General features: G+C 37.1%; 1 pseudogene; it reads right to left on the reverse strand.

Annotated features, from left to right (window-relative positions):
- Positions 1-10,137, reverse strand: part of LOC107954531 (probable polygalacturonase) — a 20,757-nt pseudogene extending 10,620 nt beyond the window's left edge.
- Between the last annotated feature and the right edge of the window lie 241 nt (positions 10,138-10,378).

A 10,378-nucleotide genomic window follows, 5' to 3' on the forward strand; every position in this document is an offset into this window, starting at 1 on the left:
TCAGTCAGAGATTTGTTGATCAAAACGAAGGAATTTCTTGAGCTTAAGCAAGGTTCTAGTCAGTTACTGATTACGAGGCGAAAATTGTTAGACTTAGTAGATACGCTCGGGAATGTGTTTCGTCCGAGGCTATCATGTGTAGAGTTCGAGGATGGGCTGAATGAAGATATAAAAATGTTCGTTGGCATTCTTGAAATACGAGAGTTTTTAGTACTTTGTCGAGCGAGCTTGTAAAGCCGAAGAGCTTAGAAAGAAAAACAAAAGTTGATGTGGGAACTGGAGAGTTTCGTAAAAGATCTTCGGGAAAGTCTCTTCAACAGGCATCAAAGAAATTTCGAGATGATGTGGGCTGGTCGAGAGGCACTTCTGGCCTTTTTAGACGAGATCGTGATCGACCCCCTATGGGTACACGAGGCCCTTCGGTCGCCAGTGTTTGGAATGAACGTCGAGACAGAACGAAATGTCGATATTAGCGGTAAAATGGCATTCGGGAGTTGTAGATTCCTGACCGCTCCTGTTACAAGTGCGGATCAGTTGACCACTTCATTAAAGATTGCCCGAGGTTGTCTGAACAGAATGTAAATCAGAGTGGGAAAACCGGGTGCTACCACTGCTCGAGGTAGACCATCTGGAAATACGGGCAATGCTGGTGGTGGTCAGAGAGGATCTAGAGATGCTACGACCAAATCCGAGGCTCGTGCGCCTGCTAGAGCTTTGCTATACGTGCCCGCGAGGATGTTCTTCGCCTGATGTTATTACCGGTACTTTTACTCTCTTTGATACTAATGTAATTGCTTTGATTGACCCCGGTTCTACTCATTCTTACATATGTGAAACCTTAGCATCCAGTAAGACTTTACCTATTGAGTCTACTGAGTTCGTAATTCGGGTGTCAAATCCCTTGGGTCGTTACGTGCTTGTCGACAAAGTGTGTAAGAAATGTCCCCTAGTAATTCGAGGTTCCTGTTTTCCGGCGGACTTGATGCTTTTTCCGTTTAATGAATTTGATGTTATTCTCGGGTTGGATTGGTTGACCGTGCATGATGCGGTTGTGAATTGCAAAAGCAAGACTATTGAATTGAGGTGCGCAAATAACGAAGTAATCCGAGTTGAGTCTACGGACTTGGATGGGTTGCCAGCTGTAATATCTCAATATTGGCCCAGAAATATGTAAAAAGGGTGCGAGCATACCTTGCGTATGTATTGATGACAAAGAATTAGAAAAGAACCCGATCTGTGCGGTGGTTTGTGAATACCCGGATGTTTTCCTGAAGAATTACCGGGTTTACCACCTGTTCGGGAGATAGAGTTGGTATTGAGCTTGTACCTGGGACTACGCCGATTTCGATGGCTCCGTATCGTATGGAACTTAAAAGAGTTGAAAGCTCAGTTGCAAGAATTGACGGATAGAGGTTTTGCTCGACCCAGTTCTCACCTTGGGTGCACCAGTATTGTTCGTGAAAAAGAAGGACGGAACCATAGTCAGACTGCAATAATGCGATGCAATCCTACCCGTATCGATATCGACCACTGAAGGACCTCAGTGTTCTCAAAATAGATTTGAGATCGGACTATTATCAGTTGCGAATTCGAGATTCGGAATACCCAAAATGCTTCAGAACGAGATGGTCACTACGAATTCTTAGTGATGCCGTTTGGGCTCACTAATGCCCTGCGGTATTTATGGATTTGATGATCGGATCTTCAGACCATATTTGGATCGGTTCGTAGTTGTGTTCATTGATGACATCTTGGTCTATTCAAGAGATGAGACCGAACATGCTGAGCACCTGAGACTAGTGTTGCAAATTTGCGGGATAAGCAGTTATATGCTAAGTTCAGTAAGTGTGAGTTCTGGTTAAGAGAGGTTAGCTTCTTGGGTCACGTGGTATCCGCATCGGGTATTCGAGTTGACCCGAACAAAATTTCAGCCATACTTAACTGGAAACCTCCAAGAAATATTACCGAAGTTCGGAGCTTCCTGGGGCTCACCGGTTATTACCGACGATTTGTAAAAGGTTTCTCGATGATAGCCACACCAATGACGAAGCTACTTCAAAAGGATGTTAAGTTCGAATGGACGGAGAAATGTCAGAAAAGTTTCGATCAACTGAAAACTTATTTGACTGAAGCTCCAATTTTAGTGCAACCCGAATCAGACAAAGAGTTTGTCATTTATAGTGACGCATCCCTACTTGGGTTGGGTTGCGTATTGATGCAAGAAGGTCGAGTGGTGGCCTATGCGTCGAGACAATTAAAGCCACATGAGAAAAATTATCCGACCCATGATCTTGAACTAGCTGCCATCGTATTTGCTTTAAAATATGGCGACATTACTTATTGGTGAAAAGTGCCATGTATTTTCGGATCACAAAGTCTCAAATATTTGATGACTCAAAGAGACTTAAATCTGCGACAAAGACGTTGGCTTGAGTTGTTGAAAGATTACGAGCTTGTCATTGATTACCACCCGGGAAAGGCTAATGTGGTTGCGGACGCCTTAAGCCAGAAATTATGTTTGCTTATGAGCGATGAATGTGCACTTGTCTGTTCTACCCGACAATGTGTTAGTAGCTGAATTAAAAGCCAAACCATTATTGATTCATCAAATTCGTGAAGCCCAGAAAGTTGATGATGAATTGGTTGCAAAACGGGCTGAGTGTGTTCCGAACAAGGAATCGGAGTTTCAAATTGATGATGATGATTGTTTGAGGTTCAGAAGTCGTTTGTGCGTTCCAAGGAATTCGGAACTCATTTCGATGATTCTGAACGAAGCCCATTAGTGAAGCAAGTATGATATCGATTTTGTGTATGCACATAAGGGTTGGTAATGTGAAGCAAGTATGATATCGAAAATTTGTGCATATGAAATTATCCGTTTAGCTATATGAATGCTATACTTTTGCTGTGCTGGAATTCCTTGCTCAAAACTTACTAAGCATAAATTGCTTACTCCGTTTCTTTGATCCTCTGTTTTATAGATTTTGGTTCTCCAGCTATCGGACTCGGGATTTCGAAGTCGAAGTCGCCCACACTATCAAAGCCCCCCTTTTTGGTACAATTTTGGTTGAACTTCGAAATGGCATGTATAGGACTACCCGTTTGTTGTGGGTCATGGACCCTTTGGACTTGTATAATTTTGGATAGCCATGCGAAAATGGCTTATATATGTTTGAGTATAATGTCATAATCATTTGGTATGGATATGGTTATTGAGAGGTGTGGATATGCTTGACAAGGATTGGCCATGGGAATGGTTAATCACTATCATAAATTGTGCTATTTATGCAAAAAGGGCTAGTTGAATCATGGAAACTATGAAATAGGTAAAGTCTACCTTAAAGGCAGATGCTGACAGCAGCAGTGATGTAGATTTGGAAAATCACTAAAAATAGTAGGAATGGAATTAAATAGTGAATAAATTATGTAAACGAACCTTGATGAATCTATTTTCATAGGAAATTAACGAAACAATCATACGGACAGTATGTTAAGAGATATTCAGGTTCTTGTGAGACAGGGCCAGAACGGTTTCTGGATTTCCTGTTCCGACTTGGAAATTCATTACAAATTAACCAGAGACAATTAGGAGTCAAGCCATATATGTATAGATTCCTCTCTGATTCTAGTTTCTATAGAAACAAACGGCATCAGTATTGAAGCCTTGTACAGGGAGATATCCAAGTCGTAATGCGCAAAGGTCAGTGTAGTCGATCCCTGTAACATGGGATACTTTGACTAATAAACTGTACTAATTGGCCCAACCAAAAATTCTAAAAAAAAATGTGTAGATGGGAATATGAGCCTAGTTTCAGGGAAAATTTACAGAACTGGATTCCGAGTTTCTGAACTCAAGATATGATTTTTTAAAGCGACTAGTACGCAGATTGACAGTGTCTGGGAAATTTTTTTTAAAGTCTGTTAACACCTCGTGTTCGACTCCGGTGACGGTCTCGGGTTCGGGATGTTACATAAATGATAAATGCCTTATATTATGAATTGACTATAGAAATGGTATTGAATAATGGAGTGGAATATGTGATGATATGAATTTGATAATAATAAGTTATATGAATTGATTTGGTTGACAATATTGAATGATATTGAATAATGAGAATTTGGATTGAACTAAATATAGTATAAAAGAGTGATAGTATTGATATATGATACGTGATATGAATTATGCTATATGATATTGAATATATATATGACTTGATGATGAAATGAAATGAGATTATCATATATGAATGGTTGATGCCCATGTGAACTTAGTAAAATGCTAGGATACAATTGGCGTGCCAATAGGGTTATATGTACACGTGTGTATGAGATAGTTGATAGTGTGGAAAACATTAAGTTTTAAAACCAAAATGAAAGTTTCGCAATTAGTAACGATACCCAATCGATACCTTTCAGAAAAATTGATACCAAAATTCAATTCAATTTTCTTTGCGAAACAATTGTATCGATAATTAGTTGGTGGTATTGATATTTTATGAAAAAGTATCAATACTCAATTGAAAATCAATACCACTTTGGCATTCTGTTTTGTTAAAATATTGTTCATTTGGTCAAGTAACAATACCAAATGCCAAAGTACCAATACTTTTCCCAATAATGGTAAAAATATCATTTTAGCAATTCAATTCATACCAAAAAGTTACCTAACCACAAAATTCAATAATTTTATCTATTCAAACACCTAAATAACTAACCAATATGCCATTTAAAGGCACCACAATCAAGAGTATTCATTCAAATAACTAAGCTATTAAAAACATTTAACATTAGCCACCTATTCATAATACAATCATCAACCAAATGACCAAATAACCAAATAAAAGTATGCATAAAAGCTTACCATACCAAAGCACTAATATCATATCTTAACCTTAAAGGTTCATCTAACCACAAACCATCTTAAATAAACATCCAAAACTAACCTTCCAACTAAATATAACCTTGCATCAAAACATTTGACATTTTAACAACATAAAGCCTATATACATATATTACCTTTTCCACTTCATACCATACATCTAACTAATACAATATGATATATATATCAAACACTTCCCAAAAGAACTAAACTTGTAAAACACCTATCAACTATCCATATACAAACTTTTGCACTTAAAGCAAGACATGTTTAAACATTCACATAACCACATCCTATATACATGCCACATTCCAAATAAAAAGCAAAGCTGCCACAATGGTTAGATAGTGTAAGCCTTCTATTAATCCGTCTAGTCAATCCACAACTTTGACAACTACAAAAGAATATGAGTTTAACAGGTAAGGTTAGGAAGCTTAGTAAGTTCATAACTTAAATCATCAAAATCAACTTACCTTAATTGATTTCAAAGTATAAAGAGATAAATTTGCAATTCCTGATAACCAAATACACATTTGTAATTCACATTAGTTCTTGTTCACATAATAGCATAAGTCATGATAATTCTCTTTTAAAAAAACTCAACAATTCCATAACATCTTTTCATCAATATAAATGTGGTCATATATATGCAAACAAGTAATTCATTGAACACTTGATGCTTTCTAATATCTTGGATATGCATTAACATTCAGAACCACAAATCAACCATACTTTCCATTAACATTTAGCCCGATGAACTAAGTAACTCGACTTAGATACACGGGTAACTACACCACACCATAGGCATCATAGATGCATAACAGGGGCACTGAAGTGTATACAGAGGCATCGAAGTGCAAATCCTGTACAAGCGCACATACTAACCCTATTGGCATGCCAATTGTATCCTACGTGATTACTATGTTCAATCGGGCAATACACATAAATCAATTACTTTAATACATTCTCATCATACAGAGGCACTTCATCATTTCCGTACACGTATTATATCCTTAATACATTCTTATATATATAAATATACAACTCCAAACCAAACTACTATCATTTCATTTCAATTTCATATAAATAACTAATGAAATTTCTCATACATTCAATGACTAACTAGAAAAAATTGTATATTCACAAGCATTTTGTTTTATATAATAAGTCACCATGAACTTACCTACGATCTAGTTCTGGTTAACACGAAGGGACTGGTCCACAATTTTCCCTTTCCACAATTATTGTCTTTTTGGTTCGGTTCTTGATCTAAATAATAATTAAATACAATATATTAATATCACAGACATTTCACAATCAATTCAACACGTATGACCTTTAAATTTTCATTATTTACACATTTTCCCTAAAGATTTACATCTTTTACAATTTAGTCCATAAACTTAAAGTCTCCAAATTTAGCAAAATTTTCTAAATACCCATACTAGCCAAATTTATTCCCATATTAGTACAACCCACAAATATTCAAGATTCACAAGAATACTATGCAAATTTTAACATTTTATAAAACTAATCTTTAACTAAAAAACTAGCAAAAACCACTTCATAAATAATCATAATTAAAAACCAACAACCAACAACTCCAACTCATATTTTAACATCAAGAATTCATCAATGGTGAAATTCAAAATTTTAAAAGTTTTAAAAACGAAGGTACGGGTTAGCTGGACCTAGTTGCAATGATCTTAAAAACATAAAAATACAAGAAACAAGCTTAAAATGGACTTACATGCAACCCTCAACTTGACCAAATGCTCAAGTTAATATCCATGGCTTCTTTCTTTCTCCAATTTTGGAAAACACTAAGGAAAAGATGATAGCCTAATTGTTTTATTTAATTTTCACCTAACTTAGCTATTTACCATTTTGCTATTAAATAAACACTCAATTGACACTCCCAAAACTCATTAATCGTCCACTATATATAAACACATGTCATATTTACTATTTAGGTCTATAAGGTTCCATTTCCATAACTATTTAATACCTATTGCTAATAAAACTAATTTTTGCAACCTTTACAATTTAGTCTTTTTTAATTAATTAACTAACTTAACTTTAAAATTTCTTCACCAAAACTGATATGACTCTAATGTAACTCCATAAATATTAATTAAACAACAAAACACGACCTCACATATCGAAATTGTGGTCCCAAACAACTATTGTTGACACCACTAAAAAATGAGATATTATAATTTGTATACATGGTATGATAGGGAACCATACACATGATAGAAGAAGTTAGGATTGGGAAAAAAAGTGGGAATTTCTATTCGATGCTGCCATACGGTGTTGCTAAGTGCAAACCGTGATGCGCGAAGCTTAGAGCCTTGCGGAGGGGACACTGTGGTGTTTGAGTATCAATGTTAGGAATGATGTAATGGAGAAACAGATAGAGGAATAGAAAAATTGGAATTTTGTTAAGATTCCGCCATTCGAGACTACTGGGAGCAAACTGCGGTGTGCGAAGCTTTGGTCCTTGCAGGTGGGACACTTTGGTGTTCGAGTATTAAGGTGATATGTGAAACACATCTTTTGGGATGACACCATGACGACGATATTTAGGTTCCATAGAGCATCACCACAATGGTGGTCAGTAGGCTCTATGAGGAAACACTGTGACAATCCTTCGGGGCGACACCTCCAAGAGCTTTAAGGTGTAAGACCATAGCTTAGTTATGACAATCAATGATAGTTCACCGGGACAGTAAACACGTGATAGTTCGTTAGGATAGTAAATACAGGATAGTCTGCTGGGATAGTAAACACGGGGTAGTTCGTCGGGTCAATAAACACATGGTAGTTCATTGGGATAGTAAACATGGGGTAGTTTATCAGGATAGAAAACACGAAAATTTCGTTAGGACATAAAACATGGTGGTCATGACTAGAAAGTCTAAGGTTCGTGAAGAATGTCAAGGGTAAAAATAGAGTCTACGGCGTGGCTGGAGCGACAAGTCACAAGAAGAAATGAATTTGGTGTGTCGAAGGAATATAGACCACCAGAATAATAAGTAATGCCAAAGTTATATGTCAAACTCAGACAAAGTGAATAGAAAAAAAAAGCTTTTTAGGTATGAAGGTATTCATAGTATATGCAAATACTAGTCCGCTAGGGAGGCTATAGATTTCACACGATTTAAGCAGGCATGGATTTTTTTGTAGTAGGACACAGTCATATACTGTAAATATACAAAAAGGTCAGCTGAAGGGTTGAGTAGGTTGATCAGGGTCTTCATGAGAGGAAATGCATTCCCAATGCTGAATGACCAGTAATGTCCGTTAGAGGATAGTGAAAAGTAGAGGTCAAATATAACAAGAAATAATGGCCCAGATCTTTTTGATCTACCAAAGGTAGGAACTACATGTCCTAAGAAGCCTACTTGAGAAATAGATCGACAAAGTAAGGCTAAGGTGTTGTTTTGTGAGCTCTAGTACACCAAGACAACTAGAACATTTAAATATGGTAAAGACCATAGATATATAAATTTCTTGGGTAGTCACCAAGCGTTGCCTGCTAGAAATAATGAATGCGGTTATCAGAAAGATTAATTTTGAGCTGGATGTCTTACATTTTTCTTAAAATTTACACGAGGATCTCACTAAGTTCTCTCAAACTTACAATATTTATGCTTGAATGTAAGTTATTTAAAGATTCAAAAATCGAGAGGGGCCAAGCCAGACTTCGCTCGGTGTTAGGTGAAGTGTGGTAGCCATACATGTATATAGAGGGGAACTTGTAGAGGCTCTGCCTTATGGTTAAGTTGTCATTTTATGTTATTGAGTCTTTATCCAAAAAATTGCAATCGATTGATGGAAACGAAGCCTTAAAGTTTTATTTGTAGTTTAATACAAATTATTTGAGTATGTAATTAAACTAGAATAAATTTTTTGTGAAGTCATTCGGCTTAGTGTAGTATCTAATACCCGGACTTGGCAAATGGGTCAGGTAGAAGGTGTTACGAATTGAATGGTATTAGAGCTTCGGTTTAGCTGATTCTTTGGACGTAAGAAGTTATAGGATAGCCACCATATACATGTTACCTTAAATCTTTCTTAGTCCTTCAAGAGTTATTATAAAATAGAAAGTGCACTAAGAATAAGTGCAAAATTGGCGAATCATAACCAAATAGACGTCATATATAATTTAGAAAAATAGAAGGAAGGAAAAATATGGGAGTTTTCATTGTTGTGGAAAATTATTACAAATAAAGAGAGAAGTAGGCATCATCCCTAGTAGGCAGATTAACCGTTTCTTCTGCGTTTTCTCCCCCTCATCAATAGTTTCCTTTATAGGAGCAAGAATGGTGAGCTTAGGATTGGGTGGGAAGAAGAAACCGTAAGAATATTTCTATTTCTTCTTAAACTCTTCACACTTAGCACCAGAAGGGTTCATCTCATTAAAGCCTAGATTCTCGTAGATGTATTGGCGCAGACAACTAAAATCCACTTGGCTCACATTTAAGGGGCCCAAGAAAACTTGGGCATGATGGATGTAATTGGACCTTATCTTGAGAAGATAATCCGTGATCCCCACCATAGTCTTTACTTGGCTTCATTTTTTCCTTCTAGTTCCTCCCTAAGTCTACCAAGTGATGCTACGCTCAAACTCCATTTTAGAGGAGTTGTATTTAGACTCCTAGTTGGAGTCGGACTTGGTGAACTCTTGAGCTTGGCGGGCTGCAACCTCCTGTGCTAGGGTCACTTCCAATTGATCCTATTTAGTTTCACTTTCATGACATCAATCACGAAGGAAGAGCTTTGGAGAAAGAGGGGAGAGTATATTTTTTCAGTTCTTGGGGAAAGTCCCTCTCCCAGCGTTGGCTAATTTCTGTTGGGGAGAAGGGAGGCTAACCTACAAAAAAATGGTCCCTCAATAAGAGCAAACTTGATGTCCCACCAGAAGAAGTAAGAGGTTGCCTGGATCCAGTAGGGAGAGGTGGTGGTGCAGAAGGGGCATTTTGGGGAGCAGACTCATCAGGCAGACTCTGTTTAATGGGAGAAACTTGAAGTAGTGGACTTAGTTTGAGTCTCAAGTTGAGATGGAAGGATGAGCAGAGTGAGCTCCCTATTAGAATTGACTGTTTCTTGCCTCGTTTACAGTGGACCAGCCTACTACCACTACTCTCATCGGTACTTCAAGAGCTCCCTTCAGTCTTTAGCCTCTTACGATCGCTACCATCCACCTACACCTTTACATCAGGGTCAACGACAACCTTTTGTGCTTTCTCCATGATGACATTGATAAACTATAAAAGTAACATATTTTAATCCCATTCTTAATACATTTTTGGATGATTAATTATGCACATTAGTGAATTTGATGATCTTAATCCTTCAAATTCATGTTTCTATACTTAAGAGAGCATTTAGGAGCAAATGAAAGAAAAAATGATCCAAAATCAGACAAAAAGAGCTATTTTCAGGATCCACACGGCCTGGGTATTTTCACAAGGGCTAGCCACACGCCTCTGT

Source organism: Gossypium hirsutum, chromosome D07 (genome assembly GCF_007990345.1).
Source record: "Gossypium hirsutum isolate 1008001.06 chromosome D07, Gossypium_hirsutum_v2.1, whole genome shotgun sequence".
NCBI lineage: Eukaryota > Viridiplantae > Streptophyta > Magnoliopsida > Malvales > Malvaceae > Gossypium > Gossypium hirsutum.